At 46.4% G+C, this 27494-nt stretch overlaps 1 long non-coding RNA gene across 1 annotated transcript in view; it reads right to left on the bottom strand.

Annotated features, from left to right (window-relative positions):
- LOC138273270 (uncharacterized) overlaps positions 1 to 27494 on the bottom strand; it is a 187317-nt gene that overhangs the window by 33010 nt on the left and 126813 nt on the right. The gene's annotated exons all lie outside the window — the stretch shown is intronic.

Below are 27494 nucleotides of genomic sequence, written 5' to 3'. Positions count from 1 at the left end.
GCTGGCGGCGGTGGCGGTGGACGCAGTGCATGTGGCGGTGCTGGTGGCGGTCTTGTCTGCCGTGCAGGTTGGCGGCGACTTGCCTTTCTTTTTCAGGCCCTTCCTGACCTTGGATGGTGGCGCAGCTGTATTGCCACTCCCAACTGTTGTCTTGGCTGAGCCCTTGGTGGCAGGTGTTTTGGCCTTCTCCCTCCAGGATGTGGGCAACCTCTTCTGTTTTGGAGGTGGGAGCATGTCCTTGGCCTCGTTCCTTTGCACACTTGCAGCCCTGCTGCTTGGTGCACTCCAGAAGCCGGTTACTGCTGGCACCACTGTGCCCGGTGATGTGGTGGCTGCGGTGCTGGGTTGGGACCTGGAAAGGCAGGCCCTAGGGGAGGTGAAGGGAAGAGGTCAAGGTTTGACAGGAAAAGTTTTTTAGACACACTGGGATGGGTAGATGGAGGGGGTTTGGGAGTGGAGGAAGAGGTAGTGGTTGTAGGAGGTGTCCGTTTGCTGACTTTGGGTGAAGGTGCATGGGCTGGAGGCTGTCGTGAGGTGGATGGCTGTTGGGCCGGTGTGTGACTGTGTTTGCGTACTTTGGGAGGAGGACTCACAGACACACTGGGAGAGGACACAGGGGATGTGTGAATGGTAGTGGGGTGGTTACTGCACGTGAGCGGTGTGTGGTGATGGGCGTGCTGGTGATGGAGGTAGTGGCTGAAGATGTAGTGCATGCAGGTGTGAGTTGAGACATGACAGGGAGGGAGGAGGGAGACGTGGAGGAGGGGGACACAGTGGAGGCAGTGGATGTTGGTATGTTTGCATGGGTATGATGCTTGTGTGAGTGCCTGTCGGATGTGTGGTGCTTATGTTTACCAGAGCTACCCTTGTGTGTTGAGGTGTGTGCAAGCTGGTCTGATGGTGTGCTTGGGATAGGCTGAGGTACTGGGGATTGGGTCTGGGTGGACACAGGGACAATGGCTGCCATCAGTGCTGAGGCCAGAGTCTGAAATGCTCGCTGTTAGGCTGCCTGGCCAGAATGAATGCCCTCCAGGTATGTATTTGTCTGTTGCATCTGCCTCTCTACACCCTGGATGGCATTCAGAATGGTAGACTGCCCAACAGTGAGGGATCTGAGGAGGTCAATGGCCTCCTCACTGAGGGCAGCAGGGCTGACTGGGGCAGGGCCTGAGGTGCCTGGGGCGAAGGAGATGCCCACCCTCCTGGGTGAGCGGCCACGGGGCACACACTGAGGGGCTGCTGGGAGGGCGGTGCTGGTAGGAGGGGTGGCAGCTGTACCTGTACATGCGGTGGGAACAGAGGGGCCTGCCACCGCAAGGGAGCTCCCATCAGAGGAGGAGTCGGTGTCACTGGTCTCTGCTCCAGTCCCCGCCGTGGAGCTCCCCTCGCCCTCCGTCCCACTGGTGAATTCTGACTCCGTAGTCTCGCCCTCCAGGGCCATGTGTGATGCAGCTCCCTCCTGCTCCAGTAGCACAGCTCCTCCGCCTGATGATGCTAATGCACACAAGAACAGGGAGACCACAAAAAGGGTGGGGGGAAGAAAGTAGAAAGACATGTTCAGTGCATGCAACACCGCTACCGTTGGCGGACACTACAGACACAGCAGCCCTCTGCACTACGCCATGCACTTAGAGTTCCCTAATTTATCACAGGGACATGGGGTGCATGGCCTATGCCCGATTGCTGCACACATGGATATCACAGGAGCCTGACTAGGTGTAGATGGCTCTTACTACTGGTGGGGTGGGGTGCCACTTAGCCTGCCTCACAGAGGGTCCTTGCCTACAAGGCTCGCCCTAGCCTAAGGGAACCCACAGCCCACCTCCCCCACCCAGACACCTCCTAATGCGCGCAGAGTCAGATGGATGTGACTGTACTCACCCCCTTGTGGCTGCTGTGATGCCCTCAAGCGCCCATCCAACTCCAGATACGCCACCACCAGGATCCGGAATATCAGGGGGGTCATGGTGCGACGGGCACCCCTCCCACGTTGGGAGGCCATCCCCAGCTGGGCCTCTGCCGTCTTCTTGCTCCATCGGCGAATGTCCTCCCATCTTTTACGGCAGTGGGTGCTCTGTCTGTGGTGGACCCCGAGGGCCCGGACGTCCTTGGCGATGGAACGCCAAATATCCTTCTTCTGGTGAGTGCTGACCTACAGGAATAGTACAGGGGAAAAGGTAAAACATTAACAGTCCGGACCGTCACAGTCATTGGCCCATGTTCCCACCCTTGCCCTGATGCACATACACTCACCATCGTATCATGGACGCCTCACCCCCCCCCCATCTCCAATCCACACTACTCCAAACAGGCATTGCCCATAGAGCATGCTCACAGGGTACTCACCTGTTTGTCTGGAGGACCGTAGTGTAGCGTGTACTGGGGGAGGACCCCATTCACTAGTTTCTCCAACTCCTCTGATGTGAAGGCAGGGGCCCTTTCCTCAGACACTTGAGCCATTGTCGCTTCCAGACTGAGGTTACAGCAGCACTTGCAGTGTAGGTCCTCTCCTGTCGAAGATCAGGTGTCAAGTGAGTGAACAGATAGAAAATGGCGGTCACGTCCCCGGCAGTGCGTACCATCACCGCCGGCGTACATCGTCATTGGCTCCTGGGACCCATAGGGTCCAATGTTAACCAATGCAGGATTACCGCGACGGTGTACAAAGCCAGCGCAGTTTCCTCATATCCCCTTGTCCCACCTTACAGGTCAGGCAGCCGCCATTTCAGGGGACCTCATGGCATTAATTGTAAATGCGTCACACATATCTAGGCCTTGCATACACACTAAGACAGGCACATAATGGATTGACAAATGTGTGCAACAAAGTTGTTTTTTTTGTACCTCAGTGTTGGCTGACCCTCTGATCGCTGTTCTCATCCATAGAGCACGTCCGCTGGGGCGGGTGAGGAGATGGCAGCATCCTCCAGTGTACAGACCGCTGGTGGACCTGTCTACAATGGAAGAGCGACATGTAATAGTCACCTACAGACTTGATTGTGCCACAAATCCAGGAACTGTGTGCCCAGTTGGAGCCAGACCTGATGTCAGCTATCCGCCATCCCACAGGAATCCCCCCTCTAGCACAGGTCCTGTCAGTACTCCATTTCCTGGAAAGTGGGTCTTTTCAAACTACAGTGGCCATAGCATCAGGGATGTCCCAGCCTATGTTCTCAAACGTGTTGTCCAGAGTGTTTCCTGCCCTGCTGAAACACATGTGCAGCTACATCGTTTTCCCTCAGGTGGAGGATTTGCCTACAGTGAAAGGTGACTTCTATGCGCTGGGACATATCCCCAATATCATAGGTGCCATTGATGGGACACTTGTGGCCTTGGTACCCCCCGCAGGAGTGAACAGGTGTACAGAAACCGGAAGAGCTATCATTCTATGAATGTGCAGATGGTGTGTTTGGCTGAGCAGTCCATCTCCCATGTGAATGCCAAGTTTCCTGGCTCAGTGCATGACGCTTACATTCTGAGGAATAGCAGCATCCCTTATGTGATGGGGCAACTCCAGAGACACCGTGTGTGGGTATTAGGTGAGGACAAGGACCCTATACAGTGTGAATAGTTGTCTAGGCCTGGGGTTGTCCCTAATGGTTAGTGTGCTGTCCCTCGACATTTGCAGGTGACTCTGGCTACCCCAACCTGTCATGGATACTAACCCCAGTGAGGAATCCCAGGACAAGGGCAGAGGAATGCTACAATGAGGCACGTGGCGAACTATGAGGGTTATAGAGACCACCTTCAGCCTCCTGAAGGCCAGGTTCCGGTGCCTCCATATGACAGGTGGTTCCCTTTACTACTCACATAAGAAGGTGTGCCAGATAATCGTGGCCTAGTGTATGCTGCACAACTTGGCTTTGAGACAACAGGTGCCTTTTCTGCAGGAGGATGGTCCTGAAGGAGGTGTTGTGGCAGCTGTGGAGCCTGTGGACAGTGAAGAAGAGGAGGCCGAAGAAGAGGACATAGACAACATAAACACAGTGATCCAACAATACTTCCAGTGAGACACAGGTAAGAAGACATCACTGCCTCCAACATCTGATAAAATTGTTCGACCTCTCATCTGTCTGTCACTTTCACCCAGTGTATGGACCCTAATTTGTCACTTTCCCTTTCGATTTCACAGATGTGGGTCCCACTGTGTGACCTCTGCTAAGTTACCTCATGGACTAGAGCTGTGTGACATAGGTATGTTGACAATAGAATGGACATTGCTGTTTTCCTCAGTTATTGCAAATACACATTTGTGAAAGCACAGACTGACTCCAGATTGTTTTGTGGTTCAAGTGTGTTTATTTAAGTGATAAATAGTGGAGGGGGTTGTAAAATGGTCAGGGGTGATGATGGAGAAATGTCAATGGCAGAGTCCATTCTATTGGTCTCACAGGTGCATTGTCCAAAGGGGCATAGGAAGTGGAGCTAGGGCAGTTTAAGGATTGACAGGGTGACAAAGTGGGACAGAAGAATGACATTCAGGGTGGTCTCATTTCTTGGCGGGGGTCTTGGCATTGTTCTCTGTCTTTGTCCTAGATCTCAGGGACCACTTACGGGGTGGTTCTCCATCTGCAGGGGGTGTGGTGCTGGTGTTGTGGTCCTGTGGCGGTGCCTCCTGTACATTAGTGCCAGCGGAGGTGGTTGGCAGTTCATCATCCAGGCTAGTGTCAGGGGCCCCTTGTTGTGCCACTGTGTCCCTCCTGGTGTTTACAAGGTCCTTCAGCACCCCTACAATGGTGCCCAGGGTGGTATTGATAGATTTGAGTTACTCCCTGAACCCCAAATACTGTTCCTCCTGCAGGCGCTGGGTCTCCTGAAACTTGGCCAGTACTGTTGCCATTGTCTCCTTATAATGATGGTACGCTCCCATGATGTTGGAGAGGGCCTCGTGGAGAGTGGGTTCCCTAGGCCTGTCCTCCCCCTGTCACACAACAGACCTCCCAGTTCCCCGGTTTTCCTGGGCCTCTGTCCCCTGAACCATGTGCCCACTGCCCGCAGGTCCCTGTTGTTCTTGGGGTGGTGGGTTAGCATGGGTTCCCTGTAGTGGTGGACACACTGCGGCTTGACGAGTCCTGGGGACAGAGGTATGGGCCCGCTGGGTGGGTGCTGTGCTGGTGTTTCCAGAGGGGGGAGGCTCTGTGGTGGCCTGTGACTGTGTGGTCATCTAGATCCAGTTGGACAGAGCTGCAGTCATCACTGTGGGCCTCTTCTTGGGTGGAGTGGACATTTCTGGAACCTCCAGTCCGGTGACATTGGGTAGGGGTCCTGCAGGGGTGTAAAGGCATGATTATTGCATCTGTGTGTGCCACGGTGTGCAATGGGTGGGTGACCCTGTACCCCAGTGCTTACATTCTTGTGTAGGACCTTGTGTGTTAATTGTTTAGGGGTCTGTGTGGGTATGTGTAGTGGACATGCATTGGTGATGGGTGTCCATGCTTTGTTGTTGCATGCAGGGCTTGGTGTTGGGATGTATGGTTTGTGATATATGAGAAGTTGAAGTGATGGGGTGACGGCGAGGGTGGGGGTATGTGATAGCATGCAGGTAGGGTGGGGGATGAAGTAGTGAAAGGTTTGACTTACCAGAGTCCATATCTCCAGCTACTCCTGCGAGGCCCTCAGGATGCCATATAGCCAAGACCTGCTCCTCCCATGTTGTTAGTTCTGGGGGAGGAGGTGGGGGTCCTCCGCCAGTCCTCTGAACCGCAATGTGGTGTCTTGAGACCACAGAAGGCACCTTCCTCCGTAGGTTGTTCCACCTCTTCCTGATGTCATCCTGTGTTCTTGGGTGCTGTCCCACTGCGTTGACCCTGTCCACGATTCTGCGCCATAACTCCATCTTCCTAGCTATGGTGGTGTGCTGCACCTGTGATCCGAATAGCTGTGGCTCTACCCGGATGATTTACTCCACCATGACCCTGAGCTCCTCCTCAGAAAACCTGGGGTGTCTCTGTGGTGCCATGGGGTGGTGTGGGCGATGTGTGAGGTGCTGTGTGTTGTGATGTGTGGGGTGATGTTTAGGGGTGTGTGGTGTTTTGTGCGTGGATGTGGATGTGTGATGGTGTTGTGTGCCTCTGTATGCTGGTGTGGTCTTTGCTTTGCTGTCTCTCTGCTTCTTCCAAATTGTTCATTGTAAGGGTTTGTGGGTAATGTGGGTGTATGTTTTATATTTTATATTGTATTGGGTGTGTGGGAGTGGTGTGTGTATGTGTATCAGGTGTGTGCATTTTGAATTGTCCAATGTGGTTGTGTTTTGTAAATGTGTGTGTATTTTGAGCGCGGCGGTGTGTACCGCCAATGGAATACCGCGGTTGAAAGACCGCCACGTGGATTCGTGGGTCGTGATAGTGTGGGCGTACTCCTGTTGGCGTGACGGTGAAGGTTTTATCGCCAGTTTATCACTGACCTTTGGTGTGGCGGACTTGTGTGGGTGTCTAGATTTTGGCGGATTCTGAGCTGTGGGTCGTAATAGCTGTAGCGGATTTCCACGACCGCAGCGGTGTGTTGGCGGTCTTCTGCACTGCAGTTAGAGGGATTTACCACCAATGTTTTAATGAGCGCCATAGTCATGTAACTATATAGTTAGCCACTAGAGGACAAAATAACACAAAAAGAAAATGGAAGGAAATAATGCAGTATAAGCATAAATTTAATCCATAGAGAGAGTAGTGCATTACACATTTTAGGAGTCACAGACCTATAGCAATCATATTACAAACTATTTCCAGCTGTAAAACAAGCATTCTAGCCATGAAGGTGCTTAGAAAGACACTGCATGGTGGGAGGGGTTATTTTTTGGGATCCCCACTAACCTAGTGTGGAGATCCAAGGATGACCTATACAGAAGGAGAACATTGTGCTGAACTTTTTGTGGCAGTCCCATCTTCCTGGGACCACCACAGGCTGAGTTATAAGCAAAACATTTCTGAAAAAGGAATGCCCTGAAAAGCAATATAGGGAGAATTCCCCTAGTGCAGTGACTATTGTGGTATCGGCTCTCCTGCTGTCCTGGAAGAGCAGCTTTTGCTAAGACGATTTCTAATTTTTGTAAAGCATGTACCAATTTCAAGTGTTTTAAGGGGAGAGCCACAAGAAATTACTCTGATTAGGTAAATGTGAACAATCTGACCAGCACTCCAATACTGCTGATCAAGTTCACACTGTTGTGCCTGTTCGCGCTGTGAGAGCCATGGCCACCATGCAGCACAAAAGCAATATTGCAATAATCCATGTAACACGGGCAGGCTGAAGGTGTGACAAAAACAGCCTTAAGGGACAAATGTAAAGCATTTACCAATGATATCAAATGATTTTTGAAAGGCAGGCTGAGGAGCGAGCAAAGGTGATGGGCGTGAGATGGGAATTGTTCAAAGCCCACAAAACTTACAACAGGTAAAAATGATTACACTTGTGCGCTCGACCTAAAGAACATTCCAAATAACCAAAAGTGTATGAGATGAAAAGTGCTGCCTTCACTTTGTTGCTGGAAAAATAATCTATTTCTTGGATCAATAAATTTGTGTTTACAGCCATAAGCCTATTTGACACAAATCTACTCTTATGTTTGTATGTCAAAGTTTGACCTAAGGGAATAAAAGACAAGTTGGCTGATACAAATTAACATTTATGGGAGATTTATATTTTTAAAGGAAACTGACTATCATAGACTCTTTAAATGATGAAGGAATATCCACGCTTACCCTAATTAGGTTGAATAGATCAGTAAGAAAAGGGAGCAGGTCTTTTTACAAATATCTTGTAAACTTCCATTGGTATGTCATAATTCCTGCAAGCTTTTGTGTAAGGAATCATTTGAAGTGCCGTTGCCAAACCTGTAACTGATATTTTCTCTGAAATCATATCTTTTAGGGCTCTTCACATTTGGAACAATTGGATTAAACTAAAATATTATTCTAAACTGGTTATAGAAACTGAGGGGTATAATATTTTATGCTAAGGCTGCGCTAAAGTGTTTTTTTCCCCATGTCATATTTACAAAGTGGTGAAATGCACGCATTACGCCACGTTGTAATCCCTTACTCCACATTATGCCTGCACCAGGCATAATGTATGCAATTGGGGCATCTGGCGCTAGGAGGCCCAAAAAAATGCTGCTGTGAAATTTAAAGGATTTCACTGCGCCATTTTTGGCATCACTTTTACCGCCTCCTCAGAGCTGGCGTTAAAATGAGGCACCCATAAAAACCTATGAGTCTCCTTGCACACTAGCGTCCAATTTTTTTTTATGTTAGTGTAGCAAAGCACCACAATGGCACAAAAAATGTTGACGTTATTGTGCTAACGACCGCCATGGAGCGTCGCATTAGAAATACGATGAAACCATAGTGCTGTTAGGTGGTGGTATGGGTGGCGCAGAAAAAGGAGTGCATCAGCTCTGATGCACTACTTTTTCATAAATATGGGTCTGAGTATACTCTCATATTAGTTCTTACAGTGTTGCAGAAATGCCTTTGTGATTTCATCACTCTCTGTTACAACTGTATGAGTATCAGGTTTCTCGATCTTGCTAATACCTTGTTTGTTCTGCTTGATCCTGGTTGACTAGGCTGTCGAGACCATTAGTCTGAAAAGCAGGCTTTTTGCAGGGGTGATGAATTCCCCCTGCCACCTCCTGAGACACCACTTGGAAGAATTTGCCTATTTGCTGACTTTCCTCGTACATTTTCTGCTGATATGTTCTATGGTTATTTATCTCCTCAATCAAAAAGAAATCTCAAAGGTTCTGCTTGGCAATAACAAGCTGCTCTTTCAAAATATGTCTACCCTTTGTCCTCACATGAGCACCTACAGCTAAGTATGCCGCAGATTGCAACCCTGGTAATCTAGTAGTGCACACCTAATTTTGATTAGACTTATACACTAAGAAGCATCTTCGAAACGTGGCCTAAAAGGCCTCCTATACTACAAAGCTAGAAGCTGAATTGTAATTTATCTAAAAAAACTCCTTTATAAAAATTATCATTCTCTCCAACCAAATCTGATCTTCTGAAAGATCCGTATCAAACTGACACCTTGGCCTCTCTGTTTTCGGAATTTCTAAATCACAATGGACCAATACTATTGAGTGAGCAGAGAAGACATTTGCCTAAATATCTGTTATCCTACACCTGATTATCTGAGTTGTTAGAAAAAAATGTAACAGTGATATAGTATCAAATTGGCATGAAAAACAAGTAAACTGTACCATACCTGGGTGATCTATAAGCCAACGATCATTTGATTGAAAATCCTGCTTAGTAGTAGCAGGAGCCTCGCTGTTTTTGGCTCTAACTTTTCTTTGGTCCTATTAGAAGTATTTAAATTCAGATCTTCATTGAAGCTAAAGTCACCGCCAAAAATCAAAGGCCATTCTGCCTCATTACAAGATTATGAAGATATATCAATGATCCCACATCATCCAATATTGTGCCATAATAATTAGTACAACTAAAACAAAGTCCTCCACTAAGACCTTCATCCAGATCTACCTCCCACTTTTCCTTATCCTTTATTACATCCATCATGTGCCATCCATCATGTCAGTAGATCTTACCATATAAATCGCCACACGCCAGCTGAAGCAAAATATGCCTGGGAATATTTTTTAGGAATAAATAGATTTTAATTATTACTTTGAGATGTGTCTCCTGAAGGAAAATTACTTTGGGGCTACACAAGGACAACCAACTCATCATGGACCCACAATGTGTATCTTGAAGGAAAATTACTTTGGGGTTAAAGGAGGACAACCAACTCATCATGGATCCATATTCCATTAGTTTAAAACCCAATACCATTACAGGACATCATCTTGACATTATAGATCATACAGTGATCTCAAGTACTTTCTGTGCTAACTTTACAACTCCACCTCCTACTCTGGATAACTATATTGATAATCAAACCAGTTCTGCTAATTTACGCTAAGTGTACAGCCCTCTTACCACCCTGACCATACCTCTTAGGTGGGTTGCCCACAAATAAAATTGTCCCTCGAACAAGATTTTTAGTTTGGGCGGCTGCACTATTGATGCCTGTCCACCTGCAATGATATCTGTGTTTAACCACTGTTCCATCTTGACCACTGACTCCATTTTGTGCTTAGCTTAGCTTCTCACATCATCACATTGATAACCACCAGCTCCATTCTGATTACAGACTCCATTTTGTGCTTAACATAGCTTTAGCCACTGCCACGTTAGAGGTGCAGAAGGTGCAGGTATTTTTCCACGCTCAAGTTATGCAATGTGTTTTTTGCTCATGTTTTCACTCTACGTGTTCTCGTCTCACCAAGGCCTAGGACATAATATGGGAGAGCAAAAGGAAGATAAGGATATACTAGGATGATGTTTATGGTACAGCAAGGAACAGCTTAGTTTTGAGAACGCACCTTGGGATGTGGCCAATCCCAACTTGTTTTTTTTTCAAAACTGACCTGAGGTAGCCAGCTTTTAAACAACAACCCACCAGATGGGGAAGGGTTTGTAGGATTCTCCTCTCCTGCTTGTTTAAAGTATATAAGAGACGGAAGCTAGAAGGCAGTGGAAAAAGATTGAACTCGGGCAGGAGAGGATGCTCTGCCTTCCATCACTCCCTTGAGGTTTGATGTCTCTCTTTCTCCACAGTTGACTGGGTTCACAACCTGTTGCTGGCAAAGAGGTGAAGCGAGCAAGTCCCATGGTAATGCATTCTTCTTAATTATTATTTCTAGCTTTGCATTGTGTATTTTGTCTGTATATGCAGCTATATAATCTATGATTAAAGTAGCGTATTTTCTTTGCTTGTTTTTATAAGTATTATTATTATATTGCTGTGGTTATTTTTGGAGGTATATTTGTGTTACTGTATTTGACCTACATAACTCCTCCTTTCGAACCTTAAACATTAATTTAATACATTCATTACTCAGACTAAGAGATTGTTGGAATTCCTTTTAATCATGTTTTCTCTCAGTTTAATGTAAAGCAGTACACTTTTATTTCTCTGTGGTGATTTTCTTCAAATGTGCACCCGGGTTGTACACCATTGATGTTTCTATTTAAACCTTGAAGAGTGCCTTGATAAATGTGTTTCTTGGACTGAGAGGGTTGCATGTTCACTTTCCATGCCCGCTTGGCCTTTTTTCGATTTCTATACCCCACCACCGAGCCTCTTGATGATTCTTTCGATTGGGCCGTGGTGGGGGGATTTGTTTTACATTTAACCCCGCAAGTCAGAGGATTTCTCCACTTCCGGGTTTGCGTCCACGGGTAGGTGCTCCAATGAGGAACCTGTCCGTTTTTTGTAAGTACCATTTTGCAATTTGTTCATTATTAATCTTTATGACGCAGCCATGCCCGAGATTTTGAGCTTGCATCTTCGGGTTATATAAGCGTTCACCTCCTCACTGCAGTACAATACTGATCACTGCATGTCGAATATTTTTTCCCTACCATCTCCAGAGTCGATGATGGGCAGCGGTTTATGCGGGGCTGTGACCATTTTTACCTGTATGCCTCTTTTTGATTCTCACGTTGTTTTTCACAGATATATCGGCCACCTCTAAGAACACATAGTAGATTGTTCTCTCGCTTCTTAGTTCGTTTTTGTTGGACAAGGGGCATTACGTAATAGCGACATTGTGATTTTCATTCATTTATAGTGATGCCGCCCTATACGCCTGGCTTTTAACTTTTTTGCTACCTTTTGGTTTTCTTTTTGAATGGGCAATAGATAGTAGCAACACACAAATGATATAATTGCTCTTTAAAAGGAATTCTTTCATGTGATAATGAGCATTTATTTTTACATTTTACCTTCACTAATCATTATTTTTACCAAAGGGGATGACCCATGATCCCATGATGCCCGTTCCCTAAATTGAGGAGGGTAAGTACTACATCATACATTTAATTGATGTGGTCTAGATGGCGTTATGACACAACATTTACTACTTCACCTACAGCATGTTAGCTGTTGCCTGTTGGGGTTTGTTCTTTGTTACAGGTTTACGCCGATTGAGGTTTTCTTCTTCTTCTTGTTTGTGTAGCGGTTCATGTAAGTTCTTGCTTATTGTGCTTTTTTGTTTTGTTTTTGGAGAAGAACTTATTTTTTTGTGGTCCTGATGAAACGCCATTTGATCCTTTGGGACAGTTGAGGCGTGAAACATGTTGACCTTTTAGTCAGGGTGAGAGCCAAAGTCCTCTATAGCCTATATGTTAATGGTCAGAGTTTAGGAACATTATTTTCCCGATACTCCCCTGCTTTTTAATCTTGCCCGTGGACCACCACCCCTAATAAATCTGATTTTGGGTGGTTCTCGAGTCAATTTTATTTTTTGTTCTCTCTGCTCTGCATGGTAGGTCTGATTTCTCTCCTGCTTACTTTTGTGGCACGCTCATAATAAAAGATCTCCGGTACAGAGCCCCTTTACAGGGGCCCGTCAGGCATTGCAGCGCTGGCCCGACGAGGAGCAGACCTATTGATAAAGCATGACATCCAACGGATGTGTGAGGGTTCTAGCTTCTAAATTTAGAAGTGCCCATGTGTCCTTTCGTTTCTCTTTTTAGGAACTGTGTGTCCCATTTGATTGCTACTTATTGTGTAGGGAGACTGCACACTGGACCTGTTCTAAATTCTCCCAGTCCCTCTCTTTTTTTGATATGTGATAAGTAGGACATATGTCTTTATGTACTACATGTCTTAGTAGTGACAAACAGCCCATGTAGTTTCTCACCACTGTGAGTGCTGCCCATCCCATAGGATTGCATTGGAAAATGCTCTAAAATATGTTGAAGCTGTATTGTTTGGTATGGTTGGAATGGTAGTGAGTAATACTGCTTACTGGTGTAGGTGGGTTTTTTATTACCATTATAGAAATGCCTCTTTTAGAAAGTGAGCATTTCTCTGTGTTTATGATTCTGGTGTTTTGCAGCTTGAGTCCAATCCACGTCTGGGGCTGAGTGACAGCTAGGCTTAGTGTATACTGATGGTCTTCCTGGGCAGAAAGAGGTAGAGGCAGGGCACACCTGCATCTGTGTAGGCTATGCCTGGCCTCACACAAAGGGCTAATTTACCCCCTATTGATGTCTGGAACCAGTGCTGGAGGAGAACGGGGACATCCCTGGAACTGGTTAGTGCTTTTTTGGACCCCATATCCCCCTTCGTGGAAGCTGCGCAAAATGAGTATAAGTACAGGGGGTTGTCTGCCACATTGGTAGAGCACTATTCGAACTGGGACATAACCTCTGTCAGAAGGACTGTTGGATGGCACCAACGGACTCATCTGGACTGCTCTTCTGTTTGTTGCCCTGCTGCCTGATGTCTGCTGGGTGGCACCAATGATTCATCTGGATTGTTTTACTGCTTGTTGCCCTGCTGCCAGCTGCTCTCTGACTTGGGCTCCCCTGGGCACTGCTGGTCTACCTGGAGGAACCGCCCTTACCTGCCTTTGGGGTGCTGGCCTCTTTGTCTATGGCTTCCTGACTTGTATACGTCCTACCAGTGTTCCCCCAGCGGTCAGCAGAGGAGTGCCCCTGTTACCAGTGCCTCCCCTGGCCCTACTGTAGAGGTGCTTGTGTAAGAGATATAATCATTATTCAAGCGGTGGGTCAGTGCTGGGGATTGCCTTGCATGCTGCAGGCTGAGCACTCCCCCAATGCCAGTAACAATGTAGAGAGCTTATGTTTTCCATGCTTGCCCCAAGCACAAGAAAGCGCCTTGTGCCTCCGTGATGGGGAGGGGATCACTGAGGCCAGAGGAGCGGAGAGAAGCACGTCGGCCACCTTTCGCGAAGTGCAAACTCCTCCTGTGGCTCAAGTCGACACCTCTTCTCACCCAAGCACTGCCACAACCCAGGCGAAACATGAAAAAACAAAGGGAAAAGCTGCCATAGTGGGTCATATCTATCACGCTGCATAGTTGAAGGCAGCAGCTCCAGGAAACTGAGTGGAGTGGCCCTGGAGGGCACCGGCCATGCCTCCCCAGCTTGAGCTGCTGGAAGAGAAGTCACAGAAGTAGGTGGCTGCCTAGTGTGGACGCGAGCACCCTATTGACCCAAGATTCTGCGAGGTGTGGCAGGAGTGCTGGGCTTTGTGCCCCAGAGCCCAGAGACTTGGATTAGAGAATACCTTGTCTCCCCTAGTGGGGGAGCCTGCAGTAACCCCAGCAACCTTGTCATAGTCTTCCATGCGGGGGAGGTTGGGAGAGATCTTCCCTCTGGCGAGGAAGGTGTGGGCTCCCCCCCATTCCAGCTTGTGTTTACCGGGACGGAGGAGCTTTACTAGCCTGGCTCTCAGGGAGGAAGATAAACCCTCAACTAAGGTTGTGTCCCTGGCAAGCCTCTTTTGGTTACTGCAGGCATTAGAATAGGAGCACGGTAGCTCCTACCAAGGCTGAGGTGGAATCTCGTGCCGGATATCCTCTAATAGGAGTGCAAGAGCCCCAGTATCCGTCACAGTGGATTGGGCACAATTACCATATAACCTGTAAAATAAGCAGAGGAATGCTGGGACATCATATAATGAGAGGTTTTTGGTGATTCTTACCATACTTGCCTTAACCCATGATATTTTTCCCTCCATTGAGTATGCTACATCCTCCATGTCCTGGTTATGTGCCCTACTTGCCATGTTGGAAGTAGCTAGAATAGTTGCAGGGCCTGTATGATTTGTATTGGGAAGGAAATGTTGGTGCTATGACATATGCAATATGAAGTGGTAGCTTCTTCTTATGTTTGCATCCAGGATTATGGCATTGATACTAATGTGATTAGGGTGACATGCACATTTCTGGTGTCTGACATGTGCCAGTTCGGAAGGTTTCATTTTATGTGCATTCATGATGACAACTTGGCAATTCTGATATTATCTTTATTCTGACATGTTCCTTTTTGATGGTAATGACAGCCTGACTACTGCTTGTTTTGCAGAACACTAGTGATCTATATGTTTATCTGACTACTGCTTGCTTTCACAGAGTACTAGTAATCTGTGTGATGTTCTGACAGCTGCTTGTGTAGCTGGGTATTTCTGATTGTCGTGTTTGGTCTAATGATGGTTTATGTTTTGCAGTTTATTTTTATATAAGTTGTTGTTGTGTCTCTTTTGTGGTGTATTTATTGTGTCATGTGTGCTGTGTGTGTTGTGCAAACGCTTTACACATTGCCTCTGGGATGAGCCTGACTGCTCGTGCCAAGCTACCAAGGGGGTGAGCAGGGGTTATATTGGGTGTGTAACTCCCCCGCAGTGACTAGAGTGGTGGTCCCTGCCTTGCCTAGGTGCCCACGCTAGCCAACCAGAAAACCCATTTCTAACACCTCCCCTCAGAACTATGCTTCTTGCTTGATGTTCTGCAGCTAAACGTGACTGGGAGTTTATTTTTTAGCTTTCTGAGAGAATAGTGCCGAGCTAGCAGCAGCTGCGGTTATCCCTTTCAACTGCATTTGCCGACCATTCCAAGAAAACCACTATAAAGATATTCTATTGGGGTCCCAAAATGAGCTATGTTTATTACTGATCTGTCTAGTGCTGCAGGGGAAGTGCAGTTCCGATATACAGCAATGTATAATGAGCAGAAACAATGTGCTAATGAGGGAGCATGCCAAGAAACCAAGAGTCTGGTAGCTGAGATACCCCTGCCACGGCTCCAAGCAGCCAGAGAGCACTCACCTCACATAGGCTTGGTTGTTGACAGCTTTCTTTCTATTTAAACCAGTGCTTATTTTGTAAAATAATAAGAGCTGGGGTCCAAGGTTTTGCTCAGAAACCAGCGGCTGATGGTATTCTAAGTTGGGGGGGATAAATTCCAAGGCTGTGAAGCCTTGATTCCATCTTAGTCATCTTTCATCCACTGCCAGACACGTTGTGCCTCTCTATCGCCTTCTTTCTATTTTTTTTTATCCCTGCATTCTTTCTCTGTCACTATTTCCTGTATTTGTCACCCCCCTTCTTTCTCACTTTTGTGCTTTTCTCTCTGTTTCACTATGGGTCAAAATCCCATGAGGAAAAATAAGTGCAGGTCCCCAAAAATGAGTCCTGGTGGGCCCCTTCTACATCCACTGGGTAAACTGAGCACTGGTATGAACTATCCCTTTGCCTCTAGAACTCTTTTTATTTCAACTTAGACCGCCACTTGGACCGCCATTTTACAATTGTCATTCATTTCGAATGGTGGTGTGTTGGTGGAGTAACTCCCCATGGTTCCTAGTTCAAAAATGCTTCTTTGTTGTTGAAATGTGCACAGTTCGCCCACCAACATTCCCAGGGGCACAGCTTATGGGGGATGTTTGAGGTGTGACACCTACCAAATAAATAAATACCTGCCTTTGAAGTTGGGTCTTTGGGCCCACAGTCAGGTCTGCATCAGGTTTTAGGTCAAGAATGAAAGACAAAACAGTGATCTCTCATGTAAAAGAGGAGAAAGAGAGACGGAGGTATGCAACTGGTTGCTGTATTTCAAAACGTGAAACCAGATAACCTGAAATCAATACCAGATTCCCTGCATTTAAAAAATGCAAGCTAAGTACATGGGACTGTCAGTCACTTAATAAAATTATTTGTAAAAGGTGAGGATGAAAACATGCGGCACTGCCTGCTTGCACTGATTTGCCAACACTACAATCGAGCCTTCTTCTAGCAGAGACGAAGAGGAGCATGGGAAGTGAAAATACATTTAAGTGATCCCAGGTCTACCAGACCCAGGTGAGACTAGCAGAAATACAGTTTTGGAGGGTGGTTGGGGTGGGACATCCCTAAAATGCATTCTTGACGGTTGTGTTTGAGAATCCTAAGGCAGGTCTGATATGTCTGTGTTGGTTTTTCTTGATGTTCTCATTTCACTAAGAGCTTTTAACTATTTTTTTTTTTTTAAAGGAAACTTAAATATATATATAGGGACTGTTTTTTCCACAAAATAGTAAATCTACTCCCAAAGAAGTACTGCTTTTTGTAATTCACATTGTCAGTAGTAGGTATGGAAAGCTGCACCAGTCTCAAGTTTCCAGACATGCAATTGGTAATCAAACACTGAAAAGGTGATTGGACGAATGCTTGCAAATAGTCCAACCACTGGCAATCACTTGCTGTGGCATTCGGAACCATCATTTTCCATTCATTGTGCCACTTTAGGCAGAGGCCCACCTATGCAAATCAGTTCTAACCATGTACATCATGGAAACAGATCATACTGAACCTTGGTCATCTAACCCCTTGACCCTGTGGCGCTATGCTTTTTGACACAGGTGCCCTCCCATGCCCCCAGGGACCCCCCCTGCCACCCTTGCCCACCCCAGGAGGACCCCCAAGGATGGAGGGACCCACCCCAGGGACATTCAGGTAAGTTCAGGTAAGTATAATTTTTTATTTTTTATATTTTTTTTTGGTGGCATAGGGGGGCCTTATTTGTGCCCCCCTACATGCCACTATGCCCAATGACCATGCCCAGGGGACAGAAGTCCCCTGGGCATGGCCATTGGGCAAGGGGGCATGACTCCTATCTTTACAATGATAGGAGTCATGTTGATGGGGGATGGGCGTTGTTAAAAAATGGCGCAAGTCGGGTTAAGACGATTTTTTCGACGTAACCTGACTTGCCCCATTTTAAGACGCCCATGCGCCATTTTCCCCCTACGCCGGCGCTGTCTGGTCTACGTGGTTTTTTCCCACGCAAACCAGGCAGCGCCGGTCTGATTGCGCCGTCTAACGCCATTCCATAAATACGGCGCCCGCATGGCGCTTCAGAATGGCGTTAGACGGCGCAAAACTTTTTGACGCTAAACTGCGTTAGCGCAGTTTAGCGTCAAAAAGTATAAATATAGGCCTATATTTTTTGCATTGGTCTTATAGCCCGAAGAAGTTATGTGCCCAGGGAAAATAATAGAAATGAGGGATGCACATAAAGCTTTAGCCTCCCTAAATTAAATTGTTCTTCTGCAATAACTTCATAAAAACCATAATACTTTCCTTCGTAAACTATTACATGCTCGGAAACATTCCTGATTTATGGAGTGTAGAATCGATGGGAAAAAAATGAATGCTCGAAAAACATATTAGAGGCATTATTGAACAGATTTTAATTGAGATTTGATTTCGATGCCCGTTATCCACATGATGAATGGGCCCTACCCTCGACTCCAGCTAGGCTAGCACAGGAGAAAGTCTTTAATTTGACAATTAGGTATCTGTCTTTAGGTTTTATGTAGCTCACTGCTCGGATCACTTCATCAGTACAGTGTGGCATTTGTGCAGATTAAATTGAGACCGCGTTTTCTCTATTTTCTAGCACTTACTTATGTTTTATGACAAGCACTAAATCAATGTTATGCTATTATTGATTTTTTTCTCAAATAGACACACACCATTTCGCCTTTTGCCCTTCTTTTCTGCTTCCCTTTCCTTTTTTCACCGTATGCCTCATATACAGCTAGCGAAAGAAATTTCCAGCGTTTCCTGAGATTTCTGCTGGCTGTGCCAATCTACTCAATTTTTACGACACAAGAATTGACAAAGTTAACCTGGATTTCCCTTAAAACTCATAGATGTGTGAAATGTGGCACGGTTAGAAAGGTCTAGGTTACCTCTCTCTCTCTCACTCTCTCTCCACTGTGTGTGTGTTCGTGCGTTTGTGTGTGTATGTGTATCTATAAATATATTCACTTTACACGGTATAGTGCTAAATCAAAAAATAAAAACATCTGCAATTTGCCAGCTGCGATCCACTACATAAAGCAAAACTTGAAACCACACCATGAAGACCAGACTAAATTGACTGTTCAAAAGCTTACAGTAGTGATATCAGTAAATCTCAACAACACAACACCAACAAATAATAACACGTTTTTAACAGATGTGGTACACATAATGCTGTTATCAATAATGTAAATGATAAGATGATAGGTAGCGTGACCAACATCATTTCTAATGGCATCTGCTACATCATATGTGAGGTTATTAGTAGCCCATTTTGGTGGCGAATTATGGTTTTCACGCCAGGGCAAAAAGTAAATTTTGTGTAACAGACCATGAATAGTATACTTCAAATGTTTTTAGGGTCTATTTCTTTTTACCATAGCATCATTGTCAATGGACTATCGGAGAATTATTTTTAAAAATTATTATCTCGATGCACTGCCACCTACATCATCAAAAAACTGCACAAGTTCAACATAACTTAACTTGTTAATAGCCTGTAACCGTTCATCCAGATCCATTAAACAGCATAAATGATGTACACAAATGAACAGTTTGTGAGATCCACCCCCCCCCCCACCAGCCCCACTTGATAAGGACATTCCTGATGGATTTGCATGAAGCCCAAAATATGAAGAGTAAGCTAAGCATGGTAAGAGTCTACCAAGTTTCATTCACATCCATAAATCCGTGAGAGCAAAGCAATTATTTTCTGCTCCGCCTTTGCCCCCTCTTACAGGGTCCTCATGAAATGTGATATTCGTGTATTGCGTTTAACAGGCTAACATTTTGCCAAAATTCATGCAGATTCGTTCAACAATATCACAATTATTTGTACGTGAAAATCCTTTTTGCCCCCTCTTCATTTTTCTCTGCCCACCTAATAGATTTGCAAGAAGTGTACCGTATCTGCAGAACAAACAAACTGAGGGGAATATTTATAAACTTACATGCAATGCTGCTCAGCACGTGAAGTTGCTGTGCAGCATTGTGTGAAAGAGAGAAAGAAGAACAGTGCCATATTTTCAAAGCTATGGTGCAGTTCTGCTCTCTCCTATTGCTGAAACACTTGTGGCTGCCTTTCACCCATGCAGCCACCTTTGTATCATGGTGCATGGGTGACCTCATTGTGAACAGGACAGTTTTTGTGCAGGAAGCAATACTTTCCTGCACAAGAACTATCCTTTGAGGCTCATTTCTGTTCTTATGTGTGCAGCAGAATGCAGCACATAATCAAAGAAGTAATGAAGAGAAATAAAGATGTTTGTCCATGTTACGCAATCCTCGGGTAGGCTCTCCATTTTGGAGCAAGCCCATGTTTACAAGTCTTTTTAAATTTAGACTTATATCAAAATACCTGGTTGGATGCACAGGAACGTCCATGCTCCCCCCATGTAAAGCTTACCCGATGCAAGGTGATGCAAGGCAGCGCTATGCACTGTTTCGCTAATTTTGTTTTTAACAAAGCCACGCAAATCAGGCTTTGCTTGGCTTTGTAAAGCACAAAACTGTTTATGCTTCGGGTTTGCCAAAAGAGTAATGCAACCCTGACAGAATAGTTTAGTTAATCTGGACCGAAATATCTAGCAATTTTTTTCTTTTTTGGATTTGTCAAATCAAGCCACAATGGTTAACAATTCAACACTTTTTCAGCTCTCCTCTTAACTATGCTCTCCTTAATGGATCTGCCTGGATTCAAAAATTCCAAGCGCAAGATGAACATTCAAAATATCTGCCATATTTTGTGCAAATAAATTGCAGGGAAATCCAAAAAAACGATTATATGACGGAACACCGAATTAAAAACAACTACTAACCTTAACAACGAGGTCGGACCACCGACCTCGTCCTTACTACTAATGATTTTACCACGAATGCCTTAACAACGATTTCGTTGTAAAGGCATTCCTGATAAAATCATTAGCAATAGGCACCATTCACCCTACATCCCTCACCCCACCCCCCCAACCCCATTCCAAAACCTAAAAACCCCCTGACCCCCACCCACTCCCCAAAACCAAAAACGCCCCACCCCTCCAACCCCACCCCAAAACCTAAAACCCCCTGACCCCCCACCCACTCCCCAAAACCAAAAACGCCCCAACCCCACCCCAAAACCTAAAACCCCCTGACCCCCACCCACTCCCCAAAACCAAAAATGCCCCACCCCACCCCCCCAACCCCACCCCAAAACCTAAAACCCCCTGACCCCCCACCCACTCCCCAAAACCAAAAACGCCCCACCCCCCAACCCCACCCTAAAACCTAAAACCCCCTGACCCCCACCCACTCCCCAAAACCAAAAACGCCCCACCCCCCCAACCCCACCCCAAAACCTAAAACCCCCTGACCCCCCACCCACTCCCCAAAACCAAAAACGCCCCACCCCCCCAACCCCACCCCAAAACCTAAAACCCCCGACCCCCCACCCCCTCCCCAAAACCAAAAAAGCCCCACCCCCCCAACCCCACCCCAAAACCCCCTGACCCCCCAACCCCTCCCCAAAACCAAAAACGCGCCACCCCCCAACCCCACCCCAAAACCTAAACCCACCACTTACCTTCGCCAACTCCCTTCTTTGTACCTTAACCACGCATGTTCGTTGTTCAGAACATACGTAGTTAAGGCACAAAAATACGAAGTCGTGGTTAAAAAAAGCGTTGTTACGCTTTCGTTAACCACGACTTTCGTAATAAAAAAGTTGTAAAAAAGGATGTTTACCCAAAAAGACCCTTTAAACTGTCCAAATATATAAATAAATTAAACCTGTGAAAGCAGCGCAACACATTTTTCACTAGCTAGTACTTCAAAAAGTACTGAACAAATTTATGCCTCACCAAGCAGTGGCACTCTTATGAACAAAGTTCTTCTTTCATGTCATGATTGGTATGCTTTAAAAAAGCTTTTTTTCTGTTGCGAAGAGCTACATTTTCTAAAGTGGGATATGTTCTTTTTTAACCCCCTTCCTCATTTCCTCCTGAAGTATGTGCATGAAGCATGCTAAAATTAACCTGTATTCTTTCTTTTTGATTCATCAAATCACTAAATATTAGAAGTTATCAGTGATGTCATCAATTATGTCATTCAACACATCATGAATTATGTAATGTATGAGGTCATAAGCAGTGCATGGTTGGTGTGCAAGTTAGAGTTAGCTTAGTGAACTATAACTTCTGAATAAAATATATTTTTCAGTTTTTAAGCATTAGTGTGTGTCTGTTTTAACAGTGACACTTTAATCTTTGGCTGTTTCCAGTGAGTTACTGAGGTTTTTTATTATTATTTATCCATCTCCGCTGCTGAGCACAGCTTTTGGCCATGTGCAGCATTGAATGATACACAAGACTTCGACTCTGGTGCAGGCAACTCCCACCATACACTGCCTTTGGCTTTGAATGGCATGGGGGTTGGCTGCCATTCCTGACCAAAGGCTCAACCCTCATAGATACCCAACTCCCTGTTGCGCATGGCCTGTGGCTGTGTGTGGCATCAAAGTTTCTGCCAACTCCTGTCTGCAACTTGCAGTTGGCCATAGGGCCTGGGCTTTTACCAAGCTCTGTCTCCATCGATTCATGGATGCCCAACCCTCTGCAATTTTCATAACATTTTTCAAGAGGTTTCTTCCTTCTCACACCCTCTTTATATATATATGTGTGTGTGTGTGACCTCAAATCCTGACATAGTAGTATGAGGTTCAGATAAGGGAGGTAATACAGTACTATGGTCAAAATCAGATTACGTGAAGGAAGCTTATAAACAACTGAATGATACCTCTTATTACAAAATGGTAGAAAGAGCACATTTTGAAGGTGACTGTGGAACATTTTAATTCAACATTATCTGAGTGGGGGACTGTGACCGGGCCGCCCCGGGCAACAGCGGGGAACCGGCAGAAACGGAACCGCTACGGCTGCGTTCCCAGGTTCCCCTGGAAACGCGTCCGCAACGAGGCCAGCGTCCTGACGTTGCCTCGGCAACCTCCGGTGACGAGGAGGCTCCGGATTGGCCACCAGGCGGCCAAAAGACGGAAGCTCCGGTCGAGAGGGGGAGAGCCGGGAAGGGAGAGAGGAAGGAGAACGGCGGCGGCGGCGGCGAACCGAAGGAGGAAGAGAGAGACGGCGACAAGGACATCGGAGGAGGACCCCAGTGGCCTGGAAGCGGCGGAACCCGAACCCAGAGGAACAGCGCCCGACCGGAAGCAGGGGAGACCAGCCCAGACCGACGAGAGGACCTCCACAGAGCCAGCCACGACCCTGGAGGGTCGTGGCTCTACAAGGTACGGTCCTTCTGGACAAACCGAGGGGCACAATAAAAGGGGAGAAACGCTGGGGAAGGGAGGAAGGCAGGGTGAGGGGAGGGAGGAGAGAAGGGCACTTTATAGAGCACCGGGAGAGCACAAAAGGGTAAAGTACGGAATATACACAAGCCCTGAAGTCCTCACTGGCACCTATATCACACATAAAACCCCCCCCCCCCTCCTTAAACCTTTTCCCAGCAAAACATATAAGTAGAAGACGTGGTATAAGGCGTCCGTTCCACTCACCAGCGGTATGTGTTCCCTTTTTCTTATATGTCACATCCGGGACCTGACGAGGACGATCCGGTACGCCACCTAGAGAAAAGGAAGAAAAGGGACACAGATTAGAAGGAAGATATTCACCACTCCAGAGAAGAAACTGGCGCTAAACGTCGTACTGACTTTTCATCAGTTCTTATTTCAAATTACTAATAAATACTTACCTCAAAAACCCAAATTTACCTCTCCTGAGTGTCTATACTGTGGGGACTGTCTACAGTGGTGTCAGAAGAGGGATCTTGTTTCTAATCCCTCTCCATAAAACAGTCCAGACAGTATACACAATGAGTGAGAGTCCATCGTTAGAGACCGTGATTAAGCAACTAGCGGAAGGGCAAAGACACTTACAACTAGTATGGGAGGCCCAACAGAGAGAGGCCAAAGAAGACCGAGAAACCTTACAATCTGCGCTGAAGAGCCAGGCGACCATACTGGCGAACAACCAGTTAGTCCATGAAAGTGCGATGAAAAAACTAACGGAGACTATCGCCGCTAGTAAGGTACATCCGAATGTACCTAGTTCCGTATTACAGAAGTATCAGGAGGGAGAGGATCCGGAATCCTTTTTCACCAACTTTGAACGGGTAGCCTCCTCCGCCCTATGGCCAGAAGATAAATGGGGACAATATGTGGCCCCCCTGCTCACCGGTCTCTTACAATCAGCATATCAAGCCGCTAACCCAGGTGGTGTCAACCCCTATCAAGATATAAAAACAAGTATACTAGAAAGGGTGGGTCACGACACAGAATATTACAGGATGAGATTTCGTAAAGCCAAATGGGGCACCAACGAAGACCCTAGAACCTTTTATTTTCGTGTGAAGGATCTAGCATTAAAATGGTTAGGCCATATTGGAGATAGTCGGGAGGAAGTCATCAAAACCATTATACTGGAACAATATCTCGATGGTCTACATCCATCCACAAAACACTGGATAAGACAACACCCAAAAGTGGATACTGAGACGGCCATCGATCTGGCCTGTGCTTTTCATCGATCCACCGATGTCAGAAACTGTCCCACGCGAAGTATCATTAAACCAGTTCTACCGTCCCCAAAGACATTTGTAAAAAGTCCACCCGACTATCTAGTACCACGTAGGATTCCTGAAGGCCCGCCTACCATGGGACCCCAATGTTATAGTTGTGGTGAATGGGGACACATCGCACGTATGTGTCCCCAGAAACAAGAAATGGGAGAACCCATGGAGATAGGGATGACAAGGCGAAGGGTGTTATGTACTGGGAAGGGCGCCCTAAAATTTAAAATGATGATACAAGTGGACGGGAAAAGTGTATATGCCCTGGTTGACTCCGGCTGCAGCCAGTCAGTAATTAGGAAAGACTTGATAAATAATGATATAGAAGAGAAACAATGGGTATCTATATGTTGCATACACGGGGACAAGGCCCAGTATCCTATACAGGTACTCCAGATCAGGTGGGGACCCTATCAGGACTTCCTCCCAGTGGGGATAATGCCCCGGTTAATCGAGGAATGCATCATTGGGACAGACTACATCCACTTCCAAGAACTATTAGACTACGTCAGAGATAGCAAACAAACTAAGGATTGGTGGGGAGAGGCACCTTTTTCAGAGAGTGATATTGAGTGTCCGCTATATCGTAGAAAGTTGTCACGAAGAGAGAAACGACAGGGAAAAGGGGACTATCGGAAGACGAAAGGTGACAACACCTATGGAGAGATAGTGGCAGAAATTCATGAAGTTCCTAGTACTTTTTCCCAACAACAGAGAGAGGACCCCTCCCTTAACAATGCCTGGAGGTCGGCAGTAACAGAGGAGACAGAAGAGGTGGGTCCCTACTTTATAGTGCAAAAAAACTTATTATATCGGGTTACTACCACCCGACGGGGAGAACGTAAACGCCAACTTCTGGTACCTACCCACTATCGGGAACATGTTCTTACACTAGCTCATAATCACCCAGGGGGAGGACACTTTGGGAGAGAAAACACCGAGGAATATTTGCTCAGAAGGTTTTATTGGCCTGGAGTGTACGCCCACATACGTAGGTATTGCGCCCAATGTCCCCGTTGTCAGTTAACCGAACCTAGTCGGCCTAGGAAGGCGCCTCTCCTACCCCTTCCCATCATCGATATCCCGTTCAAAAGAATAGGGATGGATCTAGTGGGACCTTTGATTCCTTCGTCAAAAGGACACACCTACATCTTAGTCATTGTAGATTATGCTACACGATACCCAGAGGCCATTCCCCTGACTAGTATGACAACCAAGACAGTGGCCCAAGCTATGATTAACGTATTTTCTCGTCTTGGGTTTCCACATGAAATCCTCACGGACCAGGGGACCCCTTTTATGTCCACCTTAATGAAACAAGTGTGTAAAACATTGGGGATAGCTCAGATCAGAACCTCCGTTTACCATCCTCAAACGGACGGATTAGTCGAAAGATATAATCGAACCATTAAAACCCTGCTGAGAAAGACTATCAATGAGACAGGGAAGGATTGGGATCAAAAGTTACCCCTAGTGTTGTACGCCATACGGACACATGAGCAAGCATCCACGGGGCATAGCCCCTTTGAGTTGGTCTTCGGACGCCAACCTCGGTCCCTTTTAGACATGGCGGTAGAATCCTGGGAGGCCGAGGCTGAGGAAGCAGGGACTCCTTTGTTAGAATATGCGGAAAAATTGAGGAACCACCTACACAGCTTATGGACCGACGTACACGCAAACCTGGAACAGGCCCAACAAACACAAAAGTCCTATTATGACAAAGGAAGTAAACTACGGGTTTTACAACCCGAGGACCAGGTCCTAATAATGAGACCCACCTCCGACCATAAACTCCTGGCCAAATGGCAGGGCCCATATCGAGTAATCAAAGCAGTTTCCCCTGTCACCTACCTTATCGAAATATCCTCCCGTCCAATAAAAACACAAATATATCATGTAAACCTGCTAAAAAAATGGGAGACCCCCGCACAACCTGAACGTTCCGTAGAAATGGGTCAGTTTGTGTGTCCCGACAAGACCCTAGATATCGAGTTCTACCCTACCAACCCCGATACTGAAAGTACCCTACCCATAGTAGACGATATTTTACCTGAAGGGCAAAAGCAACAAGCCCTTAAGGTTTTAAAGCAATGGCAACCACTCTTTTCAGAGAAACCAGGAAAGACGTTTTTAATTCACCATAATATACGCACAAGCTCAGGGCAGATCACCAGAGAACGCCCGTATCGTATTCCAGAAGCTAGAAAACACATAATCGAAGAAGAAATCAAAACAATGTTATCCCTAGGGGTCATCGAACCGTCCACTAGTCCCTGGTGTTCACCGGTTGTCCTAGTACCGAAGCCTGATGGTAGCGTCAGGTTTTGCATAGATTTCCGCAAACTGAACTCAAACTCCCTATTCGACACCTATCCCATCCCTAGGGTGGACGATGTTCTCGAAAAACTAGGGAAAGCAAAATACATGTCTACTATCGACCTAACTAAAGGGTATTGGCAGATTCCCTTAGCTCCTCCAGATAGAGAAAAAACAGCTTTTTCTACCCAGTCCGGGTTATATCAATTTACAGTACTGCCTTTTGGGCTTCATGGAGCCCCTGCAACCTTTCAGAGGTTGATGGATAGGATTCTAAAACCCTATCCTGCATTCTCCGCTGCGTATCTAGATGATGTAGTCGTATTTAGTGAAACATGGGAGGACCACTTAATACACCTACAGAGAATATTCCAAGCCCTTCAAACTGCTGGTTTGACGGCCAATCCCAAGAAATGTGTGATAGGTAAAACCGACATCTCCTATTTGGGATATCGGATTAATCAGGGTACACTACAACCTCAAAATGGGAAGGTGGATGCCATTTTACATGCCCCTCTTCCACACACGAAAAAGGAATTACGCTCCTTTTTAGGATTAGTGGGCTATTATCGGCGCTTCATTCCACATTACTCCACCTTAGCAGCACCTCTTACGGACCTACTCACTAAACGATATCCCAATCGACTTTTGCCTTTTTCGGAGACGCAAAACGCGAGTTTTGAACAGTTGAGAGTTTCCTTAACCTCCGATCCCATCCTGCACTGCCCAGATTTTACGAAGCCGTTTCACCTCTACACTGACGCATCGGATGTGGGGCTTGGAGGGGTTCTGACTCAGCCAGATAGCGAGGGGCTTGACCATCCGGTGGTCTACATCAGTAGAAAACTGGTTTCCCGGGAACGTAACTATCCAATTATAGAGAGAGAGTGCTTGGCTATC

This window comes from Pleurodeles waltl, chromosome 2_2 (genome assembly GCF_031143425.1).
Source record: "Pleurodeles waltl isolate 20211129_DDA chromosome 2_2, aPleWal1.hap1.20221129, whole genome shotgun sequence".
Classification (NCBI taxonomy): Eukaryota; Metazoa; Chordata; class Amphibia; order Caudata; family Salamandridae; genus Pleurodeles; species Pleurodeles waltl.
Note: the sequence above shows the minus strand (reverse complement) of the source record. Positions and strands in the feature narration are given on the sequence as shown.